At 40.8% G+C, this 20,942-nt stretch overlaps 1 long non-coding RNA gene across 4 annotated transcripts in view; it reads right to left on the minus strand.

Moving 5' to 3' along the window:
* Positions 1-20,942, minus strand: part of LOC139827493 (uncharacterized) — a 51,044-nt gene that overhangs the window by 27,957 nt on the left and 2,145 nt on the right. For all 4 annotated transcript variants that reach the window (XR_011738075.1, XR_011738074.1, XR_011738073.1 and 1 more), the window contains exon 2: positions 7,893-8,041. This is a non-coding gene — a long non-coding RNA (uncharacterized lncRNA). The remainder of the gene's footprint in view (positions 1-7,892; positions 8,042-20,942) is intronic.

A 20,942-nucleotide genomic window follows, 5' to 3' on the forward strand; every position in this document is an offset into this window, starting at 1 on the left:
TAATAGCACCTATGGTTTCCAAAGGGAGCTAGGACAGTATTGTCCCAAAGTAACCAACTATTATTCTTTCTTCCTGAGCACAAATGGTGCTTGCATTATCACAGACTTGTAGAAAGCAATTTCATAGCCATCCTGGCACTAATGTTGGTTAGTGAAGATATTTTTTCACTAAATGTTTTCTTTTCCTTTCTTTTAAGCCCACTGAAGAATGCACAATTCATACTCAGGACACTTTTAAATCCTAATTAGAAAGACGCTGCTTATAAGCTATGTTTAGGCATCTTTAAACCGCATATCAGAGAAGGGCTGGGTTTGGACTCACTAGGACAGGCTGCTATTTTATTTTATGCATAATTGTTTAGAGAAAAATAGGGGAGGGTTCCATAGCGTAACACACTCTCGGTGCAAATCACTGAAGTTATGCATAGTTATTTGCCATCTCCTTCTCTTATAAATACAGATTGTAATGTGACAGCTCCCTATGCTGCAATTTATTTTCTTACAGCCAGGCTGTAAAAGCTGTGGGGATGGAAGTGATCTGTTACTCTCATTCATAATGCAGGTATCGAACCCCCTTTTGTCTTCAGCCTAATTTTAGTGGTAACTTGTGCATTTATAGATGCAGTGGTGAATGTCCGGAGGCTGCTCTTCACTGTGTGCTATTTATGATCTGATCAGAGTCATGCACTAAGAAGCAGACACGTTACAGTGGTGTAATTCTGAGTTATGCTTCCTGGGTTGCATTTCTCCCCCTGTTGGGTTTTTGATCACTATATCAGAAACAGCATCACAACTTCTTTCATGAAATAGGTTTTTGATTCATGATGGGTAGAAAGTCTCATTTAGAGAAATCGTTGCGCTAATGTGAGCCACTGGGTTGAAGGAGGGCTGTGAAACAGCGGACTGGATATATGAAAATAATCAGCCAGCATGCTGGATGATAGCTATATTGTCTGGATGCCATGAGTGCTTCTGTATCCCTCATTCCTATTACATATCTATATTTGGACTGCACTCTGCAGGTAAAATCACACAAGGACGCAATTGCTGCCTTGAGAATCCTCTTTACTTCTGGTACATCCTTCTCTTTGGGCCAAGCCCGCTCTCATTGCAGTTAGCAGGAGCTTACATCTCAGTTCTTGTGCATAAACCTTGCTCAGCTGAACAGTCTCCCTGACCCCAGCAGGGCTCCTTGCTTGCCTAACTTAGGTCTGGAATTTGTCAGAGGGTCAGAAGCCACTGGGATGCTGATAAATAAGACCGACTTGGCCTATAGACATGTTATTTTAGATCACCCCAAGGACAGCCCCTGGTGTGCACTGCCAGTGGGAGCCTCCAACTCAGACCATATCCAGGAGATCTGCTGGATTTCCCCAGTTGCAAGAGGTGCCACAAACCATGGGCATTTAATGGGTTCAAGGGGTGTTTGTGCTACTGGTGGCACCACATAATGAATAAGAGAGACAAAGGTATCTATGGCACAGTGTTTTCATGAGGCAGGATTGATAACTGAGACACAAAAGCGTATTTGGGGAACAGGTAAAGCTGTACCAACCAAGCCTAAACAGGTTATGGGTTGTGAGGACCCTGATTTTTTTTCCATTCTCTCCTGTAACGCTGCAAAAGGAAGTTAAGGAAAGAAATTCTGTTCTTGTTTTGACTTCACGTGCCTGCTAATAGGCTGTTATCTGAAAACCCTGGTGAGAGCAGAGAAACGATGTGTCTGTGGGAGTTTGTATAAGTTTCTGTGTGTTTAGCAACTGCTTGTGTCCCCATCTGCACTTTTTCACAAGGTGTGTGAATGGAGACCGTTGTACATAAGGACACACAGTAGCATGCGGCACTCCTGGGATATACAGGAACATTTATGCAGTGGCAGCTGAACCACGGAGATGGTAGAAGTAGGTGCCCTGTCTACATTTTAAAGAAAAAATAAGTATGTTTTATTGATTAAATCAAGGCTTTGTTAGCTAGGCCACCTTATTCCTGCAGGGAATACGTAGGAAGGGTTCATATGAAATGTTCTCTTATGATAATGATACTTTTTTTAATAGAATACCGAATATTATGCGACCTAAATCTTGATAGCCCATTCCTTCGCCTCAGAAATGATAATGCAAGGTGTATCTTGTACTCCATACTTTATGGCTGCTCCTGTTTCTTTTATTTTTCCACTATATATTAATGTGGAGTCAGAGGCTTTATCTACACAACTACACAGTCCCCCTCACAAGCCTCTCCAGACATTCAATTTAGCAAAGAAAAACCACACTTGCTTTTTCATCAGCACTATACAGTGTAGGAGAATGAACAGAGATGCCACAAAGACTTATGATTTGATTTTTCAGAGATGGGAGGGCAACTAATGCATGGCATTGATGTCATGAAAAACTGGAGATCCTCAGATCAGACTAGCATTTTTCTCAATATCCACTTTAGAAATAACACCCTAAAGAGAGTGGGGTTTTGAGAAACTTAAAGATATATAGGCAAAATTTTCAAATTTTTCTGCTTTTTTTCTTCTCTGAAACAGGAAGATAATGTTAGAGATAATTCAGAATGTCAGTAGGATTTGGCATTTGTGGCAAGTCCTACCCAATGTTTTAATCCACCCTTGAGAAAATGTGCCAAAACCTCATTACCCCAGAAGCACCGCTTCACTGAAACTCTCACACAAAAATATTTTCTAGATTTCACCAATATTTTTTTTAAATCACCTAGAAGTACAACATTTACAGACATCCAGAAAACAAACCGGAACACAGTGTTTCAGCATCAAATCAAATTTGTAGCAGGTTTGAACTATCTCTCTTTCAAAAGTACAATCGAATACAGTTCAAGCTTTTTAACTATTTCAAATAGAAATGCAACCACTTAGTGACTTTTTTTTTTTTTTTGGCTGGGTTTTTGATGCTTCTTGAAATTACCCTTTGGTTTCAAAGGGGTGGTGAGCTGCTCTGCTCCCGTACCTCGGGGATGCTATGCCTGAAGTCTAATTATGCTGTGTTCATATTTCCTGGTTGTTCACTGTTTTATTGATGATAAATTTGGCAAAAAAACCTCCATCTGTGACGGGATTGTGGAAGCAGTTGAGGCTTGGGGTTAGAGCTTGAAGATCATGTAGCCTCTTATTTTCTCTGCTGAATGGCAGCTATTCAAATTACACAGATACAATTTCTACTGTAGGTTGTTTTTAATGGGGCTTTTACTTCAGTAGATGAACTTTGAACAAATAATTTTAAGCTCATAACTTTGATCAATGGAATTTTTTTTTCCGTTGTAAAACCAGCTTCTTCAATGCCATTTCAAATTCGTCACTTGTTAAATTCTGTTGGTTTCCTAGGAAAGATCTGCTATTGCTTAAATCAGAAAGGCAATGACAAATATAATGCAATGAGATCTTGCCTACAAAGCATGTGTGACATGCAGATAAATGATTTGTAGTCCAGTTTTAAACACAACTTAGTCGTCATTCTTCTTTGAATTATTTGAAAGAAAGATCTGCACAACGAATGGGGCTCTTAAAACTCCAGTTTGAAGCCAGTTGCAGTAAAAGTCAAATGTGGTTACATAGCTCTAGAGCTCTGTGCCTTCAAAAATTAAAACCATAGTTCCTATTGATTTTTTTGTTGTTGTTGTTGTTAGTTATTTTTTTTAATAGCAATAGCATGCTTCCCTTGTCAGAAGAGGATTTCTTCCTAACAAAAACCTTTCTTCTGGTGCAGCTCAGAGGACTTGCCTGTCACTGTCGGATGCTACCCAGGGCTATGACCAGACCATAGGATCATGTAGCATCTCCCAGCCTCTAGATCCAATTGAACTACTTGCTCTCTCCCTGGTGTGTGTACCCTACACACCCCTTGCCCAGCCTCACATCCCAAATCCTGGGGCACCAGCACCATGGAGTGTGCCAACACACCACTGTCTCCCAGTCTAGGCACAACTGTGATGATTTCTGTGTTTCGTACCTACTTTGCAAAGATATGAATAATCACTGTCAGCTCCTGGATTGACAGGGCAACACAGCAGAGTGCTGAGGAGAGCCCTGTTCATCTCGCATTACTGCCAGTTCAGCTCTGTGTGGGCCAACAGGTGTTAAACTGAATCTTAATCCCCTGGCAATGAACACCTTATTATCCAGCTCTGCCTGAGGGCTAGGCAAGTGTGCACACCGCAGGGTTAGTGCATTCAGCTGAAATCTGAGCTCGTGGGTGAGGATTTATGAGAAAGCAGACAAGTCACGCTTTCTGCTCATTGCCAGCATTATATATTATACATGTATCTAAGTAGACTAATGCTCTTTTTCTCCACTATCTGTAAATATATGTACTACTGTTCTTGCTGGGATGAGCACTGGCTGGAGGATATTTCTGCTTGGAGGGAAAAGTGGCAGGAAGGAAGGGAAGAAAAGAAAAATCAGCCCCCTCAGATGTGCTTCATAAAAAAAAGTGTATACAGCAAACACATCAGATGCTTGTACTACAAACCGATCATCCTTCTGCCAACTCTCCTCTGCCATCTCAGTGCTGTCAGTTTGAAAGGAAGATACAAGGGACAGAAATATTTCCTTTTGTTGCTTTTATCTGGCTTATTTTCTTCTGCTTGCCTAAGTTAGCCAGAGGTGCTATTAGAGCCAGCAGCACTGTGCCAATTTGCATTACCAGGGCCTTGGAGCTTTAGATCCTTTAGCTGAAGAAAGGCATGAGATACGCTGAGTTTGTTAGATACTGGTACTTCACATCTCTCTCCCACTGCTGTCCCTTCTCCAGAGCTCCCTCTTAGCTAATTCAGTCACCAACTCCCGTCTCTCCCCTTGTTCTACAATTCCACACACTCCCACTATTGTGTCTGCCACCCCTCTGGTTCATAAAGCCTCTTGCTTCATCTTCAGATCACTTTTGCAGAATAACTCCTAGCATCGTACTGTAAAGAAAATCCTTTTACTGATCTAATATGACTCCGACCAGTGCAAGTATGTAACAACTGATGTTTATGGGGAAAGGAATAAGGAGAAAAAAGTTCAAATATTCTCCTCAAAGCTTTTATAAAAGCAATTGCTAAAGATGTTGCACAAGTGACTTCGTGTATACATTTGCAGTTTTAAAATTTTCTTTGAAGTTTTTCAACACCATCTTACTTAAAGCCTTTATTAGCAAGTGCTTCATTAGAAAGGACTGACAATATTTTTTTTATTACATCCTCCTTTAGAATTTTTTCAAGTGACACTATATAAACGTTTTGCTCTGAAGGGGTCATTCTGGGAGAAAGCAAAAAGGTAGCAACAGTGTCGAATCAGTCATGTGAAGGTGTGTTGTGAAGCATGGCTTATCTTAATGAATTTTGTTGACTGACTATATTTTCTGATCACAGCAATTTTGGTGTATTGATTTGTAGCCCCACATTTGCCTAGTAAACAAGACCTTATCACAATTCCTGGCTTGTGTCAGTAAGTCCTTTCCTCTCAGGCAAACCAAATATTTTAATCTTCAGCTCTGGGCAGCTTTTGTACACAACCACATGCAGCTTGCTCTACATGGAGCAGCTCAGAGCTGCAGGTCTGGGGGTGGGGAGGGGAGAAGCCTAAAGGCACTCTCATCCTCATTAACGCTCATTAGCTGAGGCTCCTTGTCCCAGGCCATGCCAGCTGTTTGCAGCTGCACAGCTGCACCAGCCATGACTTGTGCCTGCATTGTGGTCGCACAAGTGACAGGGCTGTAATACAGGGAGGCAGCACTAAGGCTGGCAGGTGCTTGCCACACAGGCTAATGTGGCTTTTGGTGCCCAAGATACCCCAAGCTAGCTCTTGTACCTCTAGCTTGCTCTGTGCTCATGCATAGACTGACAGGCTGATACAGTTTGAGCCTTTTCTTCATCACAACACCCTCTCAGAGAACTTTATATGTAATTCTGAGATGTAGCATCAAGCCACCAACAAACTAAATCCAAAATTTTAAATTTAGGTCTATAGGGGAAGCAAAACCCTAAATATGAACTAACTGCCATTACTCAGCTGCTTCCAGATTCAGATCGTCATCTTTAGGTATTTCCCTCTGTAGGTTATTCTTCTAGAAAGATAAGTTAGTAAGAAAACCCTCAACCAAGCTTCAAAAATGAGAATAAGCTCAGATTTCCTGCAGTTTACCCCATTAGGTCACTGCCCTTTACCATTCTTGTGGCCATGTTCCTATGCGTTAAGCATGATAAAGAAATGCAGATGTTTCAGCTCTAAGTAACACTTAGTAAGGGAGTTGTGCTTATATTTAAAGTGTGTAAGAACCCAGCAGATATTGTGCCAAGATAAGGATATAACATTTTTGTGCATATCTGAGATCTCCTCCTTGGAGGATTTGTTCTTGAGAGTTGTGTAACACCTTTCCTTTCACATTGACCTCTGAGATAATGTGCATCAGGAACATCATATTATCAAGAGAGCCAGGCGGTAGCTTGGGAGTTAGTACAAGGGCACATGAATAATGGCATTATTTCCAATCAGAAAATTGCTAAATTTAAGTCTATTACTGAATCCAACAGAGCACTGGGCAGCTTGGCACCTTATGTAGGGTGTGCACCTACATAAATTGTGTTGATAAGAGGAAACAACAAGGTTCAAAGAGAAAGATGGAAAAAAAAAAATCTCCATGAGCATGTGGAAGGGAATACTAAATGTTTTGTGATATTTTTTTAGCTGGTATCTTGATTGCAAAGTGCTTTTTAATCTAAACATCCATCCTCAACATAGTGAAATGATAAAGCCACAACATGAAAAAAATCCACATGATGGGAAAAACTTGGAACAGGTTGGATCTGGTTTTCCCTTCAGCTGAGATGTTTCATCCAGGGCAAGGTGAGATGCTTACATCCGCTAGCTCCATACACCCATAACACAAAGGTCTAGATATTGTGATTAATTGAAAACTCTCTCCAGTGAGGCTGGTGGTGTGAATACCAGAATGCTGAGCAGTTGTGTGCAGCTGAACGTAAAACTCCTTAAAATAATCCTTACTCATACATGTGTTTAACAGCCAACGAAAGTATTGTCAAAAAGCCAAAATGCTGCACTGAGTGGGGACGGGTTCTCAGCATCCCTGAGAGTAAATGTGGTAACACTGGATCTATTGTAAGCTGGCTTGTTATTAACAGTAAGGTTGCTGTCTGCACCTAGTAACACAGAAGTAATAACCTGCAAAATTAAGATGGTGTAAATGTAATTCTAACATTTCCTAGGAGCATCTGGCTTAGTGAATTTAGCAGCACTGGTACAAGACAGGAATTTATTTTTTTCATGGTAATATATTTGATTCAGCATTTACAATTGGGAAGTTCTAAAAGTAATAATGCTAATTCACCACCAGAAGAAAAAAAAAAATGTGGGGCTTTCCTACCCAAACAGCAGGAAAATGAACCAAAACTAATAATGTCAGTGGTGATTCCTGTCTTGTGTTCATACGGTCAAAAAGGGGAAGCTGTCTGACATTGATAAAGCCGCTCTTGAAAAGTTGTCATTGAAGGTCTAAATTATTCATTTGAATGCACCATCACTAAATGCATATCAAGCAGCAACCAGGCTCTTAAAAGACGAGCTAACAAAATACTGGGTTTGCACTGTTTTCTCTTATTTGGTTGTGGATTTTTTGCTTTTTTTTTTTTTTTTTTGTTTTGTTTTTTCCAGTGGATAAAGGCAGAGTAACGATGTGCTGTTTTTTACGGTGCATTAACTAATTATAGACATTAAAAATGAAAAACACCTATTACTTTATTTAAATCATCCCCTAGCTATTGTCATACCTGACAAATCCAGTTCTTTTTAAACACAGTTTTGCAAGCTACTCTTTGTACAGGCATACTTTACAGCAAAACATACTATAAAATGATCAGCAATGTAATTCCCTTACCTGTCCAGGCCATGTGTCCTTTCAGCTTCCAAGGTCACTGCAAGGAGTTGAGAGATCCTCTGTGACTGATGCTTTTATTTACTGTAAGTGTAGTTTCTTCTCTTGCTCCTGTCTGCAAGTGCATCTCCATAAGGCTTCTCTTGTAGCATCTGCAAAACACAACGCATGTAGAGTGAGCACATGCTGTGCTAGGAAAGGTGGTATCACCGAGATTGTATTACAAGTGGAGTCAAAGTAGACTCACAGTGGTAAAGCACCGCATGCGTGAATGTTTTCACTTCCATACTTCATATACCGTGACATTATTGGGGGGGAAAAAAGGTAATGTATTTTTCACCATCATGACTGGGGTTTTAGCTCTAAAGGGAAATCATGCAAAAAGTAGGCTAGCAGAAGTCATTCATTGCATGAAGGGTATGGAATAAGCTATTCCACATACTTAATTTCATCATCAGGAAAAGGCATTGCTATGCACTAAAACCAGAAGAGGCTTTGACCTCAGTCTTAGCTTGGTGATTAAAAATAAGCACAAGTCTCACTAAATAACAGAGACCTTCAATATGTGCCCAGTTATATGTTCTCAGGACACCTATGCCCTATCGTGATGCCCTGAGATACAAGGATGAGCTTGTGGATGTGATCCAAGGATGTGAACACCAAGGTAACCCAAGACAGTGAGGGAGGTAATCTCTCAGATTAGGGGTCCTTGGAGAATGGAGGATTTTAAACCCTACTGGCAGTAGGGTGACACTGAGTCTTTCCCAGTTTCCCCTCTTTTCCAGTCACACAGGATGAGTTTCTTTGTAAGGGGAAAGCACCACCTAAAATGAGTTCAGTCAAGCTGGCAGCTCCTTTAGACTGAGGGACCAATTTTTGCCTTTTTGTGAGGTCGATACTATCTCTTGGATCCATCACCTCGGGTAAGAAAGGACTGAGATTCACCTGGCAACTGAAGCACCTGACTGCTAGCAGCCTTCAGGACTACAAAGTAAGGAGCATGTATAGAAAGCTGAAATAAACGCAAACAAGCAGGTCTGTTTTGATGGGGAAAATGAAGTACTACTCCTGCACCCAAGGTTCCTGAAAACACTTATTGAAACCATTTACTTGGGCAAGCATGCGGTTCCTTAAGTGAAGACGACACATCAAAGCCTAATTTGGTCAGTTCTTGACTTCTGAATACCTAAGAACCCACAAAGAATTAATACTGCTTTAGAGGAATATGACTTCTGCAATTTCTCCTGTGTTTCATTATGTTAGCATAGTATCAAAGGAATTATTCTCTGGTTTTGGTTTTGATTTCAGGTATATTCGCCTGTCCCCATGTAAATGTGAGGCAGAATTGCACCATTTCATGGTTAAGAAAAGAAAGGCAACACCAGGAAAGCTGGTTTCTCACCTATGTCTTATTGCCTGGAGTTCTAAATTAATTATCCCTCTTAAGGGAAAATGGATGTTGAATGGGGAATAAGGCACAGCTGCTGAAGCAGGGTATAAATAGGAAAAGGTTTTAGAAGAAAAAAAAGGTGCACTTTGAGCTAGAAAGATGTGTAAGGCAGCATTACTCTTGGATCTAGACTACTGGGATGAATTCAGCACTGATATAATGAACATATTAAGGCTTGGGGCTTCAGGAGAGATTCTGGTTTTGTTTCCTTGCATTGATAATAAAACTTGCGGGAAGAACCAAAGGTATGCTCTCACCAGGAGTGTCCCTGAGCAGGGAGGGCAGTGAGCCAGGATGCTGGGGACACCATGGGACACCCCTGTTCTGCAGACTGACACAGCTATTGGATTTCTTACAGCAACTGTGAGAATTGCATCTTGTGCTCAAGTTATCTCGAGGTGCAATAAACACTGATCTGCCTACTAGGGTAACATCAGAGCCTGCCTGCAATACTCAGCCTATGTACACAGCAATACTGTACGTATAGCAGGTGTGCATTTGCATGCAAACTTGATTTCTCATTCTTACAATGACATCCTTAAAGACAAGAATAAAAGCAATACAGGTTTTGCAGCAGTGATGAGGCTATTGTACTACCACACCCAGTATCCAACAGTGTTTCAGAAGGTGTGTTTATTAATATAAGTAGGCAGGTAGGAGATAACCCTCATACAGATGCAAGGCAGCTAAAAATGTCCCAAAAGACAGGTTAAGTCCCAAAGTGTGCATATTATATCCCATTTAAATGTGTGTATAGACAGACCATTACTTTGATATTATTCTTGGACAACCCTTCTGGCGCTGTATTGCTCTTCTTAAAGCTCAGTCAGACCAATCACTTTAAAGCCTGTATTGGTTTAACTGAACTGAATTAAAACAGCACTGTGTAGACAAACCCTGAGAACTTACAGCAGTTCAAGCTGTGTTGGTGTCTCTTTAGGCATGATGGAGTAGCACCTGGGATATTACTGGCATATCTTTCCATGTCTCACTAGTCATAGCACCCAAATCGCTGCATGAAAGGGCAATCAAAATGTAGGCCAAGTGAATAGACAGAGATAAGCAATGCTGGATTCTTCAATTTATGGTTCCCCAGATATAACAAAAAGAGAGGGGAGGTCTCTCAAACAGGGAAAACAATATTTTTTTTTTCATCATGTAAAGCTGAAAAAAAAAATCTTTTAAGGCTTAGACTAGGCTATGAAAACTGCACCACTGAATGGTGGTGCGAATGGTTTTAGTTTTCAAAAGTGGAAGAGTTCACATTTTTTTTACATATAAGTATCTCCCTTCCTCTCTGTCTCTCCAATGGGTGCTAATCTATTACCCACCTTAAAGAAAGCTTCCTGCTGCTCCTTGGAATCTAAGTGGAAAATCAAGCAACTACAGTATTAATGAGGCCTGATTACACGTTTTTCCCTGCCTGCTGTTGTTTTCACCTCTCTTTTCTGCCAATATTTAACTAGGGATTCCATATGCACAAAAAAAAAAAAAATCTTATCTAGTCTTTCCTTTCATCAAACATTGATGATTGGAGTTCCTGCTGATATGGCTTTCCTGAGAAATATAATTTTAGACTACAGTGTTTGGAATGGGCCACCTTAACTAGGAGCTGCTAGAAGAGAATTTGATACTAGCATTGTTGGTGCCCCTGGATGGTGATGGTTCAGGAGTATTTGTGCTGCAGTTAAGTTCTAGATTTGGAGGGTTCTTTCTTCCTTACTGACATACAAAAGGACTCCTGGGATGTTTCTCATATCTCACAGTAGGAGTATCATCTTAAGTGTGTTGAATCCGGCACAACTCAAAGCCACAAGACTTCTGGGGTCAGACACCCAAGTTAATCATTTATTTGCTCCCTTACATGGCAGTACCACTTTGCTTTTCAATGCCATGTTGGGAGCTTGGGTTTAAGCCACTCTCCTGTCTGGGAGGGGGTTAATCTCTTTAGCGAACTCCTTAACCACACTAAATTACACTGGAGAACCTGTTCCTGACTTTGCTGGGACAGTGAAGGACAGCATCTCGAGCTGATGCTTATGTACTTGCTGGGGAGGAAGATGCCCTGGGCTGCAGCTGGCACTTGGACTGACCCTTCGTACTTTGATACAATCCTGGAACTGTTTAATCTACTTCAGGCTTTCACTGATCAGCTGTAGCTGAACTGGGTTCCTGGCTCTGGAGGTGTAAATCTTGCTGCTTGCCCTCAGGTCTGGCATCTAGACAGTAAATCATCTTCCATGTATAATACAGTATTGGGAAGATTTGGGTTTTCTATCCCAATATACAAGTTCCAGCCTGAGCAGGGTGAATTATCTGTACTGAGCTAGGGAGAGCTCTGGGCAGGAATAACAGGACATCCACCTGCTTCTGGAGAACAAATAAATATGATTGAGATCATCCATGAATACATGCACTTTTTTTTTTTGTCCCATGGTAAAGGCCCTTTGTGTAACTCTTTAATTTAAACCAGTGAAATTGGAGCAACATAAAATTAATTTCTCTGGGTCCTGTTCTGTAAGCATCAATTATAATGTCTAATCTACATGAAGTGCTGCTATGTTTAGTAACCAGCTCTTTATTATGCAGCACCCAAAAGCATTCAAATATATTCACATTAAGATGTAAGATCATACAAATGTTAATTGTAGAATCATCTGAATGTTAACAGTTGTTTTTTTGCCTCCTAAGGCTATAAACACCTATTTTGATTAGGTTGCCTTGTTCCACTGCGTACATTTTCAAAGAGAAATTTCTCAATTGGAGCTTTGCTTGGCAGCGGGCAGAAAACAATGTACTCTCAGAAGGTACAGAGAGCATAGAGGACCAGCCTTTATTTATGGCAAGGACACTGGAAATCAAGATATGATACTTGCTGAAAGAATTTAACTGGTGGTAGAGGAAGGGACACACTGCTGTGAACATGTAAATAATTTATAGTCTCAATTAAAAATTTACTCAACACCTACAGCTTTTGCCTGACATACACCTGGGAAAAAACCCTGAAAACTGCTGCCATCTCCTCCAAGGTCATATATCTTGTCATTTAAAGGAATATTCAGTTTTGTTCTACATTTGACATTTCATTGGCCTTTTAATTTTTAAAAATATACTTGTGTATTCTTTTGACTTCCTTTTTATTTTAATCCTAATCATTCATTTTAATCCTTAACTATTCAAAATCTGCCTGGACACATTCCTGAGCAATCTACTCTAGGTGAACCTACTTTAGCAGGTGGGTTGGACTAGATGATCTCCAGAGGTCACTTCCAACCCCAACCATTCTGTGATTTTGCTTCAGGGTTACACCTTTTTCTTATATCTTAGTATCTTTTACTGTCCTCTCTTTCTTGTCATTACAGTTCCTTCTGTGTCCTTCGCCTCCTCTGCCTATGCTCCCTCTTCTCCATAAAGGTTGTCATCTTTGCTGTGATAGCTCACTTGTTAGTTGTTCTCTTCCTCTGCCTTAATTCATGTTCAATTCTCCTGTTTTCTCATTTAGATGCCTACCACTCTAACAAAAATAAGAAAACAAATAAAAAAAACAACCAACCAACAAAACCCCACCAACCACTGGCTGAAAAAAATTATACAGGGCCACAATTAGAATGAGAGATCATCCTACTTACAGAGACTGCTCGAGATAGAGGTTAAGCCTGGTATTTAAACTTTCCCAGGGCTGAAAAGGAAAGTGATTAGATTGGAAATTAGGAGCCATAGTCTGACTCTGGCTGTTTTTTGTCACCTGTAACTGTGAGGTGTTTGGTTTACAGGTTATCTAGCCTAGGCAAGGAAGAGGTATTTTAATTCTCTTTTTTTTCCACCCTCCCTCATTTTCTGGAAAACCTCCTGCTTTGGGTAGAAAGGTGGAGAATGTCTGTCTGTCCTCCTGAGTACTGCAGACTCTCAGCAGTGCTGAGAAAAAAATGTACCTTGTAGTTTCTTCTTCTGGTCTCTCACTTTGGGCTTTGTCTGCAATTCCTGAAACTGGCAGGACTGACATTGATGTTTCCCTACATAGTGTGATGGGAGCATGTGAAGGGTGCAAGGCTACCTGGAAAATATACAGGGAAGTTTTTTTTGAGATCAAAGCATACTCTATACATCTGTTTTTCACTCTGATTTCTTTTTCCTTAAATGGAATTATGCAACATCTATAGACTCATATCAAGAAAGGAATATTTGGTACATAAATACATGTCAGCAAGGATAAATAATTTAAAAAAAAAAGTGAGCATGGAAGAAATACCCTTATCACATATTTAAAGCAGTTTTGATTTTGTATGAAGGCAGAGCTGGCACATACTGTAATACATAATGCACAGTGTGCCTGAGCTGGGCTTATGGCATATTCCAAAAGATGTTTTCAGGAGGCATTTTGTATCACTATCTCTTCTTTTTTTGATGATTTTATCAATAATTTCAATAGTTCATGGCAGGTGAGGCTGCTTCTGTCTCTTCCTATGGACCCTAAGTCCGAGACCCTATCCCTCTCTTACAACTTGGGAGGCAGGAGAAAAATGGCATTACAAGAAACAACTGTGCAAAGAGCATTAGGAAGTAACAGGTTGTAATGGTATGGATGGTATCCTGGCACAATCACAAAGCTCCTTCATCATTTGGGAATAATTTACTTTTGATGGTGGTGAATTATCCCTGTGTGAGCTGTGCCTTCATCTATTAGTAAAAATCATCTTGTAACCTAAAAACTTTAAAATTAAATAAATAACTAAATTATACTTACAGTACTGGAATAGCTGAATCACAAACAAACAAATGAGCAAAAAAAGACTCCCAAGCTTTCCAGATGGCTTGTTCTCACTGATGTACATTTTTTTTCTCTGGAGCTTCAAAACATGTTTAAATTACAAAATTTGGTGTGATTACAAGAACTTGGCAAGCACTCATTAAGGTTTTAGTCTGAGGAGTGATACTACAGAGTTAGAGAACTGAAGATGAGCAATTGTCGAGTTGTACGGCTGTTCTTCTGTGTGCACAGCATCGTCAGCACAGGTTGTACAGTATGAGATTCCCATTCCCAGGGTCTAGCTTTCTCATGTGCTACTCTCCTGTTGCTCCCTTGGGCCAAATCCATCCTCAGCAGAATTGGGGAAACTGCTGAAATTGCATCAGTAATTTATTTGACTTCCTTTGCTCAAAACTGCTTGTTTAACATCCCCTGCACTCTGTCTCCAGCTTCTGCTGAGGCCAGGAGACTCAGTACACATCTTCTCTGCTCCTGGCAGTGCTTGGAGAAGTGAGACAGCCAGTGAGTACTCAGCTTCGCTGCTGAAAATCCCTTGGTGCTGCTGGAACAGCATTACTTCTCCACAGGCAGAGCTCCTTCCCTGGCTGGGCCAGCAGAACAGGAGAAAGGCTTGTGGTGGGTGCTCTGGAGTGGGAGTTGGCAGTAGTAACAGATGGTGCAAGGCAAGTGAGGGGGAGTGAAGTATGACAAAAAAGGAAACACAAACAGTATTTTTTACTGTCTCTTTTGAATACATTCTGAGGCTGGCAATGCTGAGTTTTCAGGTCAAACAGTGTCTTGTACCCTCCGTTCAACCTGGGGTCAAGATGAAAAGGAGAAGATCTTGTACTCCAAACGCAGGGGAAGCACATGCCACTGGGGCAGTGGTGGGGACAAAGACTGCACATGTGCCTCATAGCTGATTCGTACTTGAGAGAAGTGGGACCCTTCCTTTGTGTCTCAGCTCCTCCTGGCTGCAATCACTAGAGCCTCCCTCCAGCTCCTTCAAGCCCATCCACTGTCAGCTCTTTGGGCCAGAGGATAAAATCATGTTACACAGCCCCGGGAGAAAGCCAGAGACTTCTTATTGCATGACTGATTGAGGCTGCTAGTAAAGACACCACAATTTTTTCTGATGCAGTTTGTTGTGCAGATGATGTTGGAAGGAAGTTCTTTCTTTACTGGTCTGATGACAGGGGCTGTTCTCCATTCTGCAGCAAGGGCAGGCTGGTTACTGATACCTCAAGATACAGGGTTAAGGGCAGTATTAACAAAGGAGAGAGGGAGAAAGAAGGAAAAAAGAAAAAAGGCACCACTGGCAGCTTTCTAGTAAAAAAAAAAGTTGTTCCTGGAGTTAGCAAGAACATGACACCATTGTGTGGTGCTGCAGAGAGCGAACCCTGCTCAACATCAGACAAAAGACAAATTACTCTGAATTATTCAGCTGTAGCTTAATTATTCAAGAAGAGAATGTGGCAACTACTCATGTCAAAAGGAGGGAGGAGGTGGGTAACCGCAGTTTCTTTGTGCAAACCTGGTGCATGCAGGATACCCACTGGCTGTCCATACTGCATTAACCTCAGAGGTCCCTCAAAAGGCACCTCCTGTAATCCCCACCTCACTGACCTCCAGGGAACAAGCCCAGCATTGGTACTGCACTTTTGTTGCATTCTTGCTGCCTGAGTAAGTAACGTACCCCGCAGTAAGCAGGTACATTAGCATTCAAGTGACCAACATGCTCTGTACCTACCAAAGTGTGGTTGGCTGTCTGCTCCTCAAGTTTATTGCCTAAAGACAATTCCTTTGGGGCTCAACCAGCTGCTACCTTATGCATTTGTGGACTCTTGCCATGTGTCACTGCCAGTATATGAATGAAAAGCAAATGCTGAAAATAAGGTGAAGAGATAAATAACAGCATAGCAGGAGGAGATGTGCTTAAGCCCACACAGTGGATGTGGTGTGACTCCTTTCTAATAACTTGCTGTCCGTCAAGTCACTATCATGTGTAATAACCTGCAGATGGCTCAGCAGTGGGTGGCATTAATATACCTGGGCCCCTCTGGCATAGAGGTGCCCTGCACTGTCCTTCCCACCCTCCCTTTTTGCCAGCAGACACCCTTGCACCTTGTTGCTGATTGTCAGGTGAAGTGAGCAACACACGCTCGCTCTCACACAGAACACAGCTGGCTGGCTCCTGGTGGGCTTGTACGACTTCCCCAGGCGGGGAGGAAAGGCAGTGCTGTCTGCTTGATGGCACTGACTTTTTGTGATGGTACTAGATGAGAAATGTGTAAAGCAGCAGAAGAATTGATATATCAAGGATGTTCTGCCAATGTGATTTTTGTTTATTTGCTATTCTATCCAGAATCACGGTCTGATTACACACACCGCCACTTTGAAGGGACATCTCTGATGCTGGGGCAGTACAGAAAGCCTCTGGGTACTCTACATGCACTGGGATTTGCATTGTACATATACAGACTTAAATGACATCTAAAAGCTTACTGCACTTTAGTAAGATCAATGACAGCAGGCAACAATTTCTCAGGGAAGTTTCAAGAAAGAGAAAACAATCTGAGCCCTAGGAAAGGAAGAACAGGAAGGTATGTCCATAGGAGTGGCATACAGAGTAATGTTATTAGTTAAGTTACTTTTCCTAGAAGATCTAAACGAAAATATAGGGAAGCAAATTCAGAAAATATTTACATAAGGAGTGGAAGGGACCTTTCACTATGAGTGCCGTGTCGTATACTCTATGACAAAAACATAAAAACCAGAAGCTGAAGAGTCTCCAGACTTCACTATTTAGACTAAAGGGCTACTGCAAAAACTTGCCACTAATGTTAGAGAGAGAGTATCTTTGGATTTCCCACTTAAATGTACTGATTGTGAATTTACATCCATTATTATAAACCAATCAAGAGTATTGAGATACTAGGAAAAGGAGTGTTGAATAACATCTAATGGGACTGAAAGGACAGTCAACTGCTAAAGTAAAAATCACACAGGAAAATTAATGGGTTGAACTGCTTTGTCTTCTTCTAGGGTTGAAGTCTTTCTCTACATCAAAAAAATCCTAAATTGAAAAACCTTTGTATTTTGCGTTAATAATTAAAGCGGAATACTTCTGAGTGAGCACAGATTTGTTACAGTTGATTAATAATTTTTCCTTTATGACCTTCAATGAGCATTTTTAATGTAATCTGCTTGTTTTTCTATTTTTACAATACTGAATACTGTTGTTTCTGCAGTGATTGTGTTGATACTCTAACAATTTACCTGCAGGCAATGCCAAACCCCTTCAGCTTGCCTGAACGCTTAGACAAAAGTCAACTTGATTTGCACCACCGCAGAGACATACTCAGTAAGCTGAGAGGGAGGAGTAGAGTTTCAGAGTTCAGCAGGCAACCTTAGTCTCATCAGAGATGCATAAATACATGGAGGGAGAGACTGGAGGTGAAGTGCACTCTCTCATATGTGTTTGGGGTCAGTGGGGCTTTGCTCGTCTTAAGACAATAATGAGAAATGATTTCTCAAAAGTGAGAGAGGAGCCCCAGGGCTACCTTGGGCTGCTGCCTTTAGCACATAGTAAAGGCTGGCAGCAATAAATCCTGTCTCTGTTCAGGCCACAGTAGATGAAGATCCTTGTCTCACACACACAAAAGCTGACTGGTTCCTCATCTGAAAGGCTTCATAGTACTGTGATATTTTTGATACTGATGCCATTTTTTGGAAGGTGGAGATATTGGTACCTTAAATGTTTCAAAAAGTATTGTTCAATGCTAAATTTAATTTGTCATTAAACCAGGCAAAGACACTAAACTTGCTTTCTTCTAACATCCAAATGGAAAAGCAATCTTATTAGCAGCATTATGTTGAAAGCTCTGTTTTTCCTCCCTGCTGCATTATCCAGCTTCTGGAGGAACTTTTCTGCAGCCCCATGGTTCTGTCCTGCTGTGTTCAGAAGACTTGGAGCTTAAGCCTGAAGATGAATCTCTGCCAGTATGATGAGGAGGGTATTTAGTATCATGAATAGAGTCACTAGCACACTTTTGAGTAGTAATACTCACTCCTTTTAATAGGAAAGACCTCAAAAATAATAATCACAATGTCTGTCACAGGTATTATATTGTAGGCAGAGGAAAAACATTCCCTTTGTTCCCACTCATTCCTATGATGTGCATCTTCGTGTGCACCTAGCTTCCTGAAAAGCCTAGGAAGAAGCTAACAGAGTTTCTGAAAAATTATCATAATTTTATTTTATAATGAATCAAGGATCTGAAACTGGAAGAAATTTTGCTTGTAAAGAGAATAAACATTTAATAAAGTAACCTCAGCTTTTTAAAATCAAAGCATTTGATGAGATGTCTGCAACACAAAGGTATCACAGCTGATACAAATGATTAGGACCATGAATGGTCTGGAACAGGACAGGTGTGGATAATTATTGTTCTTGTGAAAAAAAACCCTGCAAAAAAAGGCAGGCTTGAAGAAGAAAATCTCTTGCATTTTGCTCTGTCCTGCCTAACAAAATATTTGTGTAGCCGAGCATTTTGCAAGGGACAGCTGGTAGAGACATCTACAGTTAAAACTGCCGAGATTTTAAATATTTTGCCAAAATTTTAACTACCAGACTAAAATATTTCAAGCTTGCTGTCTGCCTCAAGCTGTAACAAAATGGTCCAACAATGTTCAGGAAAATGGTTATGAAACAAAAAGTAATTTTAATCTAAATTATTTGCCCTGGCCACTTTTTGGAAGCAGACATTTCTGCTTCAGTTGGTGAATTCTCTCTTGAATGGCCATTGCGTTGCTTTTCACATTAAAGACACACAGATTTGGCTGCAATGTAAGACTTAGAAAATCACTGATGTAAGTGGATGCTTTGCTATTGACTTTACTGAGACCAGTATTTTACCCATCAATATCAACTGCAGTACCATTACTGGCAGATGATAACACATTGAGTAGAGCCTTTTGGCAGAAGCAGCAGCAAAGTCCTCCCTGGGGAGCATGCAGATCAAAAGCCACGTAGCTACATGCACTGTAGCTTTGGCGTACAGCACCAAGCCCAGGTTAATAAGCCATATCGTGAGGAATATTAGGTTGAGCATAATTCAAATGCAGTTTCCAGTAAGCTCTGAGCACAGGTAGAGCAGTGTGCCTCAAAAGCCTATGCAGACATACCTATGAAATGGGAAAACACTTATGTGCATAAAACTTTTACAACCACATGGGCTGAAAAAGATGAGAAGTGTCCTCTTAGGCTTGCACATGTTAAGGACTGTGACCACGGAAAATGTCTTGCATTCCTAACTCTTGGACAACTTTCGTCACAGCACTATGGTATCCATGTACCAGACCACCAAAATAAAAGCTACAAAGGGGCCCTTTATTCAAGTATTTTGTAATGGTGCTCAATTATGCACATAAGCTTTCCTTAGTATTCCACATCAATATATTTCTACTCAGAACATCCAGGATTAGAAATAAAAAGAAATAATGGTCTGACCAAGAGGTGGTATAAATCTGTAAGAACTTCTACACATACTAGATGAATGCAGGCTTTATCACAGATCGTCTGACTGAGCTAAGGGTGTAAACCTCCAGCTTCAACGTTCTCACTGCATGCTGCATGTTCAAACTTGAAATATCTACCATGTTTCTACACCTACTGCATACTTGCTGATGTCAAAGGAAAATTTTGCTTTAGACAATCTAGAAATAAAACACTGAGAATAAACTCCTTCGGGTATTCTGAGGCATAGTGGGGTTGTGATTGTAAAGTGTCCTGCATCCTTGTATTGGATATGAAATGAAAGCAAAGTTCAGTGTCTTTGGAAAATCAGTTTTAAATCTGAATATGTTACAGATTGAGTAGGTTTCTCTGAAGACAGCTGTAGTTTTTTTGCTGACATGATCAGGTGATGTGGTGCTTTACTTCTAACAGAGGCAACCATTTTAAAGGCAACAGGTTTCAGCTGATCACTTCAGAAGTTAGGACTTTTCTGCTGTGTTTCCTGTAGCATTTTCTTTTCAACTGACATGAATTGTTGGCATTGTTCATGTTTTCCTAAGTCTTTTTTTCTAAGTCACAAGGGTGAAATCTTCAGCACTGGCATGTGTTTATATGTACTATTAACAAAGCTATAACTAGCAAACATTGTCCCATATTGACAAGCCACTCTTAATGAGGGAAATACTGCCTTGCAAGGCAGAAAATTAAACAGCTGTATCTCATCCACAACAAGGCACCAAGTCAATCCAAGAACTAGTTGTAAAATCTGAGGTCCTCAGATTCACTCTTAACTGATCACTAACCAGCCAAGTTTCACTGACTGCTGAAGTCAGGAGGAAACTAGTGGAGAAACGGAGACAAAAGCATCGTCATCAGTTGGACTGTGTTTAGAAGTCTAAGTGACTAAACAGAGCTGTACCACAATGAAACTCACAACATGGAATTAATCTCGTTATGTAGGCCTGACCTGACACTTAGGGCTGTGTGGGGAGTTTCAGACCTGCTGTATGCCCTTACTTTCTGTGACTTCAAACATCTTTTAACAGGAAGTCCACTTGCTGTTAAAACTGACATTGTCAGTACCTCTAGTCTTCTTGCAGAGCTAGGGTCCTGACAACTGTTTCTTTGATGGTTGCCCTTCTTTGAATGAACAAGTCAGGTCAGAGACCTGACACTGGAAAGGGAAAGACTGTGAAAGAACAAAGAAAGGCTTTTTCTAAAGAAACTACACTTCCATTCATTCTGAGATGCCACTGCTTGTCTGCAGTTCATGCAGTTATCCAAGAATTTAAAGTGCCTACATTTTGCGAAAACTGTTTTAAGAGCCACAATAATGAA

This window comes from Patagioenas fasciata, chromosome 3, assembly GCF_037038585.1.
Source record: "Patagioenas fasciata isolate bPatFas1 chromosome 3, bPatFas1.hap1, whole genome shotgun sequence".
Taxonomy (NCBI): Eukaryota; Metazoa; Chordata; class Aves; order Columbiformes; family Columbidae; genus Patagioenas; species Patagioenas fasciata.